General features: G+C 41.8%; 1 long non-coding RNA gene across 1 annotated transcript; it reads right to left on the reverse strand.

Annotated features, from left to right (window-relative positions):
- Positions 1-1,865: 1,865 nt before the first annotated feature.
- Positions 1,866-11,660, reverse strand: LOC145653263 (uncharacterized). The gene is made up of 4 exons (XR_014119648.1): positions 6,860-11,660; positions 6,500-6,600; positions 4,617-4,680; positions 1,866-3,590 (listed from the first exon to the last, which is right to left on the reverse strand). It is a non-coding gene; the product is annotated as an uncharacterized LOC145653263 (long non-coding RNA).
- Positions 11,661-13,484: the final 1,824 nt, after the last annotated feature.

Here is a 13,484-nt window from a genome sequence, read left to right on the forward strand (position 1 = left end):
TCGAGGTGAGTCATCAACCCTGTCTGAGCTCCATCATGACTATTACAATTGACAACCTCAGATGCACTCATAAGCCACACCCATATTTTGTTGCTTCCCGGGTCTCCACCCAGTCCCACATAACCACTAGCATGAAATAACCACAGAGGATTCTGAACCTGTGAAGGTTGATCCCACCCCCTTTACTTCACAAAAACAGACCAGACATCTTTCTACAGGCACTTTGTAAAAGGTGTCCTAGGTGGCCCAGCAGGGGACTGAAGACCATCACCTATGTAAGAAAATTTTCTCTTTTACAAATTAACAACCACTAATTTACCCTGACTATTATCCTGGGTTGAATCAGGAACAGTGAGTAATTTCATAAATTCAGAGCTAGCTACACAATTACGGCTTCCCACAATTCTCTTAGACTGCAAATGATGTCCCTCCGTGGCCAACCTATAGGTGAGGGAGTGGTGAAACATCAGATTGCTTGGGTCACTCTCAAAGTTGGTCTGTTCCTTAGAGAGGAGATCAAATTCTTATTCCTACCCAGGCCACTGGGTTATCCTTGCACAGGAGGCTGACATCTCTAGTTCTACACATGAGGCTGACATCTCTTGGTTTGCCTCTGAACTTGTATCTTGGAGCAATCTTGTCTACACCTTTGCACAAATCTGCCTGTTTTTCCACTTCTATACTAAGCCCGGAGTCTCCAGACCTCAGTTCTATACCTATACCCTACCAGGGCTTCTCTGATGTATTTTAGCAAAGCCAAGGCCACTGAGCTACCCCTTCATCAGCCATGGGATTGCACCATAGATCTCCTCCCTGGAGCCATTTACCATGGCGAGCTAAACCTCCACCATGAAGGGCTATGTGAAGGAGGCACTACAACATGGATTTATTCTCCCCTTTATGTCTCCAGTTGCAGCAGGATTCTTCTTCATTGAAAAAGAGGAGGATTATGTCCCCCTAACAGTTACACCTACCCTCTGTAAGAGTTAAATACATCTACGCTCTGAGCCCTCAATGAGGTAACAGTTACACTTACCCTCTGAGCCCTCACTGAGGTAACAATTAAATACAGCTACCCTCTCAGCCCTCAATGAAGTAAAACTTACACTTACCCTCTGAGACCTCAATGAGGTAACAGTTACACCTACCCTCATCCCCTCATCCCAGTTAGATGTGTCTGCAGTGGGTGTGCTGCTATCCCAAAGACAATGCATGCCCTATAAGCTATACTCCCTAAAGTTATACCCCCTGAAGCAAACTCCCCAAATTTATACCCCCTAAGCTATACCCAGCCTTGATAAATGCCCTCCTGGCAAACTAAAAACAGCTGCTTTATGGTTTACAGCTGCTGAAGTTTCAGTGATTTTGGAAAGTAGTTGAAGACAACAGAGCTTTAGAGCCTGAGGGGTTTTATTTTTTAATAAAAAATATTGATGACTATATGAATGTTACTTCACAATATCGCTATAATAGTGGACTTGGATAACTACAGTCACATTTAGACACAATGTCTGCTACTAGCTACCTACCTAAGTGCTGCTTCTGTGCAAAATTCATGTAAGTGATTTGTAATACAAGAGTCATGACTTTTGTTTGACAAAATTGGCTGTCTATTAGTAAATGTTTACTTTGTTAAAGGTTTTTTTTGGTGTGAAAGCAAGCTAGTGCAGTGTAGATGAATGTTTTGACTGTACTGAATACAGTCCTGGGCAGCTGAGACGTCTCTGTTTTTGCCAATTTTGGTTATAGTTGCTCAATTCTCATTGCACACATGATACTTGATATTCTGATACTGACATATTTGATAGACCACATGTTTACTCAATAGAAATTGTACAAAATGTCATTTTAGACATTTATAACATATTTCTATACTACTTTATTCATATAATTCACTTATTTCATATGATTTAACATGACACTTTGGTAAAATTAATTCAAACACCAAAACAGCTGAGATATGATACATTTCTACAATCTGATCTCATATTTTCAGCTTTATGGTCATATTATTTCTTTATGTAGTGCTCTAGGTCAAATGGTACCTCATTATGGCGAGAGCTGAGATTGGTCTGAACATTTTGAAATTAAACATGGGTATCACACTGTAAATAAGAACCTTTAAAGTTAATTTTAAAAGATATGTAAAAACAGAAAATGCCCTGAGATTTCAGAGGGTTAAAGAGCCTCTCTATGTAATTCACTTATTAACTATCTGCCTCTGTATATAACTCACATGTTAATTAATTACTGTGAATTATCTCTCTGCACTGCATAGTGCCTGATATAGAGCTGATACTGAAGAATCCAGGTACTGATACTGAAGAGACCAGGTACTGATATTGAAGAGACCAGTACATCTTCAGGTATTGATACTGAAGAGACCAGGTACTGATACTGAAGACACCAGGTACTGATACTGAAGACACCAGGTACTGATACTGAAGAGACAAAGTACTGACACTGAAGAAACCTGTATATCTTCAGGTATGGATACTGAAGAGACCAGGGTCTCAGTGGACCAAGGCTGCTGCTTCCCGTTGAATTACACCATGTAGTTGTGCAGGTACAGTACTGACAGTCCAGTCTGTCTAGTTTATATAAGACTAAATGTACAGATCTATAATAAAAATGGCTCTGAGACACGTGAACCAGTCCGATGCTTTTTACACTATCAAATATCAATAAAAGGATAAAACGCTAATGTTAGATTATAGTGAAAAAAAATAAGCAAACACATCACAAGATCCCAAAAATATTTGCAGAAGATTATCAACGATTATGGAAGTTAAGAGTAACATTAATATTAGCTCATATAAGTATGGATAAGGACGAAGGCACTTTTTTGGAAGCACTACGATGTCAGTTTCTTTACAGAAACTCTCCTCACTCCAGACATCCCGCGACCCTCCTCCGTCCACTTTCCACGTGGCGTTCGTTCTGTTTGAGGTGTCGCCACGTGCTTCTGTTGTGTTTCCCTGTCTCTCACATGTCGCCATGCCATCTTTGTTGGCCTCCTTCCTTGTTTCACATGTCCCTCATTACATTCCTTGTTAATGTGTCTATAAATGTCCCGTTGTCGCACTCTGTGGGTCGCAGCTGTTTAGAGACTATAAGAGACTTTGTTGTTGTCGTTTGTGACCCAATGTTCGCTGTGTTTACCTGTGATTGTGTTTTTTTCTCGTTTAGATAAAAGTCTTTACTTTTCTGTTTGTATTGTTCACGTTTTACTTTAGTTTTCAATAAACATCTTTTAATACCGACATCGATTCGTGCTCGTCACAATAACAGCATAAATAAAATGAATAAAAATGTATACCAATCTGTTTCATGCTGTATACATTCATGTGTATTGGTAAAGGTTTCAGCAGTATGAATTACCCTCAAAATCCCAGAAAATTGGGAAGTCTAGTGAGAAAGATGTGAGCACGGCACATGTGTGAACTCTGTCCTGTCATTAGCATACGAGGCTTCCATCCGCTCGCCTTCCTCACTGCTGACATGCATATGGCGGGAGCACAGAAGCAGGATGCATTTGGACAGCTCGAGGTGGCAATTTCCTGCAGGTGAAAGGTCAGTCTCACCGGGATCTAATGTAAATACCAAAGTCAAGAATATCCAGAACAGAAAATAAGCAGCTTGCACTTCTCACCTGGACAGAATAAGAACAGATCAAACATTATTTAGAAACTGTCATTCTGCAAATAAACCCATAACCAGTTGTATATTATCAGGCTCGTTCGAACTGCTATTGCAAATTAGATTCATTAAATTCTTTTACCTTCTTCATCTCATGTATTGTGAACCAGGATCTGTGGTCTAATGAACTACTCTAACCCATTACTCTGGACCATCATAACAAAGGCAATTTCATGGATCATAAACACAGCTGACATGTATGCACACATAGTGCCACTCTAACGCAGGTCACTCCTGTAAGGGGTATGTTCTGCTACCCAGCCACCCCTTTGCAGACAAAGGTCTCACTCAGGAACGCTGAATAAAGGGCGGATGACTGAGCATGTTGAAGGGAGGACTGGGAGGATGACTGGACATATTGAGGGAGGACTGGGAGGATGACTGGGCATATTGAGGGAGGACTGGGAGGATGACTGGGCATGTTGAAGGGAGGACTGGGAGGATGACTGGGCATGTTGAAGGGAGGACTGGGAGGATGACTGGGCATATTGAGGGAGGACTGGGAGGATGACTGGGCATATTGAGGGAGGACTGGGAGGATGACTGGGCATATTGAGGGAGGACTGGGAGGATGACTGGGCATGTTGAAGGGAGGACTGGGAGGATGACTGGGCATGTTGAAGGGAGGACTGGGAGGATGACTGGGCATATTGAGGGAGGACTGGGAGGATGACTGGGCATGTTGAAGGGAGGACTGGGAGGATGACTGGGCATGTTGAAGGGAGGACTGGGAGGATGACTGGGCATATTGAGGGAGGACAGTGCAACAAGGTACAACAAATTGCCTGTCCACCTGTGAGGAGCAGCTCTGACTCGTGCCCTGAATTCCCACCACTACTTTACAAGCTCAAAGAGTCCAGGGCCTTGCAGAATTCCTCAAGCTGCTGTGCTCATGATGATGGGAGAAAGAGACCTACCTGCTCATTAGGGCTTGGTTTTGTTTGCTCAGGGTGATTTGATGTTGCACTGAGCTGCCCCTCTCTGCAAAGAAGCACAAACAGAATTAATCTTGCGAAGGCTCCAGGAACAGCAAAATATTTATATCCTATTTGTTCCTTTTCTGGTTTTCTTTTCTTATGCAAGTGTGGTATGGAAAGAACAAACAATTACACAGAGACAGAAATTTCTCGGGGTGCTGGCTAGATTTTAGGACTTGGATACAAAATAATTTTTTGTTAAAAAAGGGATTCAATCTGAGCTATGCATGGGACAGTGTCTGCAAGGAGCAGAGCTTCTGCATGGGATAGAGTGTCTCCCTGCGACAAAGCGTCTGCACAGGGCAAAGTGACTTCTGAAGTTCTGTCATTGTGACTCCTGCCAGTGAGATTGGCAACACCAGTGTCAAATGAAAAACATTGATATTTGTCCCAAATTGTTTGACAGTCCGGAAAATAGAATGTCAGATTGCTTTTTAGTGACTGCAGGCATTTATTTAAACATGGGATCCCCAGGTTAACTGATAAATCTATTTACAGCACAACACTGATAAATAAATCTATTTTCTGCACACGATGGATGGGGCAGAACACAGCTGCTTCAGAAGACATAGCTGATGTGGGAGCAGATGGAGGCCATCAGGATCCCACCACTGACGTGAAGTGTTATTGGTCATGAGGCTTTAATCAGTTCAGCAGCACCAGTGAGGGGGTTGGTGGGCGGGGGGGGGATTCTGCTGCTCTCAGAGGCAAACAGCACAGCCATACAGTTGTTTACGCACAAGCTGGCAGGATCACAAATGGATGATACATTACCATCATAATATTTAGTAAATTAATAAGATTAAATTAATTACAATAATATTTAGTAAAATGTGTTTTAATGTAGTTGAACCTACACAAAAAGCCTGATGTTTCGAAGGTAATACACTCATATGAAAGCTCACCGAGAGAGAGACAGAGTTGAGTTTCTTCTCAGCATTCTGAAGCAGTCATCGTTTCAGCCATAGTCACACTATCATAGTCCAACTGAGATGAGATTCTCATGTTCCTCTCTCAATTCCCGCAATTATTTTTAACTGTGTGTGTACTTATGCACACATATGTACTTGTGTGTTTGTATGCATGTGTGTTTGTATGTGTCTTTCTTGTGCTCATAGATGGTATAGATGGTGTTACGGAAAGATGGCTGTGTGTGTGTGTGTGTGTGTGTGTGTGTGTGTGTGTGTGTGTGTGTGTGTTCTCCAGATCCACAGCCAGGATTTCTACCCTGATTGAGACTCCGCCCCATTCCTTGCCAGGTTTCCTAGCCAACTGTGTCAGCCATTTAAAGGCCCCTCCCAGAAGAGAGGACGAGAGAAAGGAGACTGTGTTAGTTTGGAGTTGTTTTGCTGTGAATGAAAATCTGTATGACGTTTTGTGTATGACCTTGTTTTTCCCCATTTTTGGACTTCGTTTTAGGCTCTGCCCCTCCTGCTTTGGAATCTGTATATATATAGTGTAAATATTGTGTAAATATTGTTTGTTTGGTATTTTGGTTTTGGACACTGGTGGGTGTGGAAAGTTAGGAAAAGAGAGTTAAGAAAGTTTGTTGTATGTTTCTTGTGTTGTTATTTTGGCTTGGGTTATGTGGCGCAGTGGTAGCTCAGTGGTTAAGGTACTTAACTTGTAATTGGAAGGGTGCCAGTTCAAGCCCCACCACAGCCAAGTTGCCACTATTGGGTCCTTGAGCAAGGCCCTTAACCCTCAAGTTGTACTTATTAATAATTGTAAGTCAATTTGGATAAAAGCATCACTCTTGAAGGCATTTGCACCAGTATAATTGTTTGTTTATGAATCTTAACCTGTAAAATACACTGTTTTACCTTCCATTTGTGCTTCTGTTTGTTTTGTTGCTGCTCACTTTTTCACACTTTCCATCACATTAGCCGTTTGTACTTCTTTTTCCTTGTTACAGCCTCACAGCCTAGACGGGGTCGTAACGATGGTCATGTTGAATGAGTGTTGTGGGCCTCCAGTGTAATACCCCCCAAACACACACAAACACAAACACAAACCACATCATCTGACAGTACAACCTTATACACAGGTGCATGTGCACACATGTACACACACACAGACACACACACACACACACACACACAGACACGTATGCACACAAATGCACAAAGGCAAGTTCTAAATACAAATTAAATATATTGATTTTTCAATGTTCAAATACTCACAGTAAATTAAAGCAGTTGGATAAATATGTCACTAGAGGGCCGGCTGTAGTCTCCCCGCTCCCCTGTGGTCAGAAACTGGGCAGGAGTTCATTAGAGAAGGAGTCCCAGGTCCATACACACACATCATGGGAGTGATGAGAGACCACTGATGTGATTCAATGAAATGGATGTTTAACAGGATGCTCATGGATAATCTAACATACAATTAAATTATTTTAGCTGGTGAAGTGTAAAGAAACATGTTTTTCCAGCACAAACTAAAATACTAAATAAGTTGGTAACTTACCAGCCAGGATCAGGGCTACATCCAGGGATGTAGACATCTCTGAGGTGTTATCAAACACTTACGAATTCATCTTCTCTGGGTTGTTATCAGGCACTAGCATGAGTGCATTATCTCTGGGGTGTTATTAGACACTTATGAGTATATCATCTCTGAGATGGTATCAAACACTAGCATGATGGCATTATCTCTGGGATATTATCAGAAACTGATTGGACACAGAACTGGGGTGCTGTCAGATACAAGCTGTATGCACAATATTTCTAGCATGTTATTAGGCACCAGCTGGATGCAGAACATCTGTAGAGAGTTATCAAACACTGGCTGGACGCAGAACATTTCCAGGGTGTTATCAGTTACTGGCTGGGTGCAGAAGATTAATTTGTGCTGTCTAAAGCTTCAGCACTGACAAAACTGATCTTAACTCCAGCTCTGTGTGTCTCTGTGAAAAAGTACATTTATAGTGAGTTCATCTGCTGGGCTTTGATTCATCTGCACTAAATGAATCCTGAATTAAGATGATGGTTGACATGCTCCCAGGTGCCCTGCTTAACCTGCATTGTCCTTTCATCTGTTTCAATGTCAACTGAGCACAATATCTAGATTGTGAAGATATATTTCCACTCACTGTGATATTATACCAGTGCAGACCAGACTACTTTTGATCAGACTTAAGGTGACTAAGGTTTATCTGCAGGGCACACGAACAGGATGTCAAGCTCGACGCCAGGTCACACTGAAAAGACAAACTTCACACAAGACAGTATGTATGTTCCTAATTTAACTCCACACTCCCTTCCTTAGCTCCCCTTTCTAAAAATATCCCAGTGGTCATTCATTTAGGCTAGTACACCATAACATTCAGGGATTAGTCAGTATTAATGTATCAGCTCTGAAGAGTGTATGGATTTCACCTGAGAAATGTCACACCACTGTATCTAACAGGCTCCTAATCTGAAGTGAAGAACCACTGGACTTTGAATTTTGTATCTGCATTTTATGTTTAAATCATCATATTCATAATGTTGAACATCTATGCAGAGCCACCCAATCCCACTGGCTTTTCTGTCAGAAACTGGTAAATCTCTTATGCACTTTTTTTGTTAAGGTATCTATTGTCTTGGATTTCCATATTTTCAATTTTCACTTCAGCCATGGTCAGATGTGGCCCAAGTCACACTGGAACATTCCTCTACATGCAGAGATACTGTGTTGGGAGCAACTTTTCATCGGACACCTCTGCCTCCTGCAAAACGATGCCTTGGCAGTCATCGGTGGTATCAGGGTTAGTGTAAACAGTGTGAAATTGTGGGAGGGGTCAAAAGAGGATTGTGGGGATTATGGGAGGAGTCAAAGGAAAGGATGTTGCCTAAAAGGGCCAGTTTGGGACTTCTATTCTGAAAAGCTGTGCATCACTTGTCTCAGCACTGAAGATGCCTTCATCTTAGCTGTGAAAACCCTTGTCTTCTGAGGCTAATCTTTGGCAATTTTACAAAGTCCCCCATTACGCCTTGTTCATCAAATGCCCTTTCTTGTGCTATAGGGCTGTCTTCAGCCACCAGAATTACAGACCTCTTCTCATATTTCCTGTGAGTCCGGATTTGAGTCGTCTGCTGACTGACAGTCTGACAACTCTCATTCTTTTTCTCATTGTTTGGAGTAGGAACCAACAGCTGGTAATAACGTCGAGTTATTACCACAACCCCCCAACCCCGCTTGCCCCCCAGGGTTAATTTGCTAGATTATGGGCCGCTTTCTCTCATCTGAAGTGGATCTGTCGAGAGACTGAGCCAGCCAGACCACTTTTGTCTCCAAGATTGCTGTAATCAGATTGAAGATTCAGTCCCAGAGTCCACTGCTAAAAAGATGAAGGCAGAGGAAGCGATTTGGGGTGCTTGGTTTGATGTTCTACACACAGGCGGAGGATCAGACAGAAGCTACAGGCAGCTGGTTTCCTTGAGAAGTGAATCTTCATGTGCAGTGGGGATGTGGGGCAGTTATTCTTGCTGGACTGGGTGGTAAACACCCAGCTCTCTCTACAGCTCTTTGATTCCACACATAGTCGAACAGCTCTGATTTCTTTGATCTTTGAGGCCCAAATATTGAAATGTTATATACAAGTCTGTTTTAAGTATTTAAAGCTGATTTTAAAGCTATTTATTAACAAGTGGATAAATTTATTTATTAACAAGCAGACAAATGTATTTATTTTTGAGTTATTCCCTTCACTACTGCAATAACTTCCTCATTCTCTTTCACATTATCATTCAGTTCTACATAAATTAACATACTGATAATGTGAAATAGCAAGAAAAGTACAATTCTAAAGTGTAATTCTAGATTTATTTCTAGATTTCCCTCTAACTTTCAACATTTTTTCCACATCAGTGGATACAAACTTGCTGTGAATATGTGCGGTTCAGATCAGACTCTCATTGAATCACTAGAAGGTCTTGACTACCTGGACTGATGAAGATGTGAGCTGTGAGATTCATGGTTCTGTAGCTGGCCACTGAGATATTCAATACTGAGACTGCTGCTCAGTATCTGCAGAATTAGGAAAGGTGAAGACAGAGGACAGTTTATGTGAAGAGACGGGACATATTAGGTGAAGTTAAGGTGTTAGAAGGTCTTGCTCTAGAACTCTGGTCTATACCCAGAGCCACCTCTGGGAATTCAGACTCTTGTGGGTAAAATGAGGCTTTTTTATAATCAGAAAAGGATGATTCAAAACAGTATTCAAAATAGGGGCAAGGGTCAGACCCAGTACAGGAGGATTTACAGAGCCAGGGAACATCCCAAACAGCTTGAGAAACAGTGCAGGTCAAAATCCAAAAAGGCAATAAAAGCAGGCAGACAATTCCAAATAGGCAACAACAGAAGAGGGAAATCGGAAAAGCGTCAGTAATTCTATCAGGCAATCAGGAAGTAATGCTGAGCATGCACAGTAAATACTAGTGGCATGACAGTGAGGAGTTAACCCTTTATAACCCAGGGGTTAACCCTTTATAATCCTGGGGTTAACCATTAATAACCCTGGGGTTAACCCTTTATAACCCCGAGGTTAACCATTAATAACCTTGGGGTTAACCCCAACCCTTTATAACCCTGAGGTTAACCATTAATAACCTTGGGGTTAACCCCAACCCTTTATAACCCTGAGGTTAACCATTAATAACTTTGGGGTTAACCCTTTATAACCCTGAGGTTAACCATTAATAACCTTGGGTCACCACTCCCTTCAAGAACAATCATTTTGTGACCCCGTAAAAATCTTTAAAAAAAAAATCTGCAAAACAGTCCATTTAAAGACCTGCCAAGTTAATTCCTAGTCATCTAGTGTATTGTCCTTTTCTCGAGGCTCACCCGAAGCAAAAACTGAGTCTGCACTGAGTGTGCACCGAGTCTGCAACCTTTGCTACATCTCTCTAGTAATTAAATGGGCAGTAGAAGTTCACTGTTGGATTCAAGAAGTGGGTTAAACACACACACACATACATGCACACACACAAATGCATGTGCACACACACACATACATGCACACACACACAAACACAAATGTATGCACACTTTCACACACATACACACGCACACACACACAAATGTATGCACACACACACTTTCACACACATATACATGCAAACATACACATGTCTAATTAAGTTGATGGCTTGATTTCGCACTGAGAGCAGTTTATTTACACCATGAATGAAAAGGGACGTTTGAATGAGAATGTAGTGTTTACTGTCCACACCAATTAGAAGCCAGTTCCGCTGGCTGCTGTAGAATGGATGAGACGTGTAGGAGCCTGAGTACACAGCGAGTTCAGCCCTAGTGCACATGACACGTTTGCTTAGTGCTGTCATAAATATGCAGATAATGGATGGTGTTCACATCATAATTCCCATTCCTCACATCACTCATATCTCATTGGCATGCGCCCTCCTCTCATCTCGTCTGGGCGATCAACGCCGCCATGCCTGTTTGAACCAGTTATTACATTCTAAGGAGTTCACTGCCGTGCAGAGAGGTGATGCTCCCATTTATAAAACAGAGTGGCTGGACATCTCTGAGCTGCATTACCTAGTTAAGATTCACAGTGGGATATAAACTATCGTGTACCAAAATGTACTGAAGGGCAGAAACAACTGTGAGTCTGAGAATTACAGAATGGATCTGATCACAGATTTGGAGTAAACATTGGCAAGTATGGGTTTATGTTTTCATTCACAGGGCAAAAACATTTATTCATTCAAGTTATTTTCTGAATGAATCATTTCTGCGCTAGTAGAATGTGTGAAGGAGAGCAATTGCTTGAGACAAACATTACATTTGCCATTTTAATTTCAAAACAAGTGAAAGTAATTTGTTGATTGAGTGCACTGAGTCCTGGGGGTAAAGCTCAGCTGTGCCCATCTCTCTCTCTCTCTCTCTCTCTCTCTGTGTCTCTCTCTCTTCCTCTTTCATGCTTTTTCTTTTGCTCTCTCTCTCCTTCTTGCTCTCTCTCCCCTCTCATGCTCTCTGTATCTCTCTCTCTCTCTCTCTCTCTCCTCTCTCTCTCTCTCTCTCTCTCTCTCTCTCTCTCTCTCTCTCTCATTCTCTCTCTCTAATGCCTTGTGCACTGCCCAAGGCCTCCCTGTGCACTGGTTACTGAGAGAAAACTCAAGAGAAAACAAGCACCCTGATTGTGCGCTGGGCTCTGCTGATGAGGGTGACATCAGCTGCCCTTACCCCACCTGAGAGCGCAGACCATCAGGAGTGTTGGCAGCTTGATTAGGTAAATCCACGGTGTTTCTGGGCTGTGCTTCAACAGACGCCTGGTGTACACTTTCCATCTACAGAAAAATGACAGGATGAAAAATATCAGTGTTAGGATGTCTTTAGGGCTGAACACAAAAGGATTCCAAGTGTAAACAACTTTTTATCATGTGCAATTATGTGCCAAAAACTATAAATCACTGCAGCGCCACCTGGCACCTGAATTAATGACTCCCTCATCCTCTGCTAAAATTAATTATTTGCAATGTACAATTGGCCAGTTTAATCCACTATACTGATATTTCTATGATATTTCCAGAAATAATGTACCAAATATATTTATTAGTAATATGCACTGCAAGTACTATCACTAAAGCAGCCACCATCACACACAGGCACACGGTGTTCACTCCAGAGTGACCTCCGGGGGGCGCTGTGTGTTGAGCCCTTTCGCTCTACAAAAATTGTTTGATTATATTCCTTGCACTTAAACCTCAGAGCAAGAAAATCACAACCATTCTATCAGCAGCCTGTGAGAATGAGTATAAGAAAGTCTGTGAGAAAGAGTGTGAGAAAGAGTGTGAGGATGAGTGTGAGGATGAGTGTGAGCTTGGCTGAGAGTTTGCAGACACTTTTGGCTCTAACAGTAGCTATAGAGAGAAAATCTCTTCTATACAGACACTCACACTGTAGGTATGACAGTATTGTCTATGGTCCCACACCATAGTATGGACTGTGGGTCTATAGTCGCATATGAGAGAATGGTCTATGGTGCTGTACAGTATTATGGTCATTAAGAGTACAATATCCCATGATTTTGTTCAGTACCCAGAGGAAACAGATACTGGGAGCCTGTGTAGTGGTTTAACAGCGCGATCCATTTGGGTATTTGGTATTTGTGTATGGTGTAATTATGTGTAGGAAGACCTTCACTCCACAGTCCAAAGCCCCCGAACACAAACAAATATGTATAAATTCTACAAACACTCCCATAATTTCACCTCCTCATATCAGTACGATTGATTGACGAAAGATGGCATTTTACCTTTCACCCCTTCCAAAGAAGCATGAATAAAGCTTTCTCTCTATTCACCTATCACTCTCTCTCTCTTTATCCCTCTCTTTCTCTGTTTCTCTCTGGCATTTTCTTTGTCATTCCCAAACACTGGGAATGTATATGGGCCTAATTAGGGAGACCTTCAGACAAGCTGCCACAGATGGACTCTATTGGCATTTTAAAGAATGCGGGTTGGAAAATTAATGGCAGTTTAGTGATTTTGCTTCTTCTCTCAATAATAGAAAAAAAAAGTGAATAAAAATGAAATGAAAATGACTGAAGTCCTCGGAACAGCGCCATGTGTTAGCGGTGCTCCGGGTCTCAGCGAGCCAATCTAAGAGCTGCAGACAATCTCATAACAATATTTAAATGGGAATTTTAAATTATTTATACAGTTGCTGAAAAACTTTGTTTTTCAACTATCTGCTTTTCTGTTCAAGCAGCTTCATAATTTTATACAGAACCTCTCCTCACTACCTATTTCACTACCTCTCTCCTTCTCCCTCCCCCTTCCTCCCTCTCTTTCT

This window comes from Electrophorus electricus, chromosome 23, assembly GCF_041902795.1.
Source record: "Electrophorus electricus isolate QZ-2024a chromosome 23, ASM4190279v1, whole genome shotgun sequence".
NCBI lineage: Eukaryota > Metazoa > Chordata > Actinopteri > Gymnotiformes > Gymnotidae > Electrophorus > Electrophorus electricus.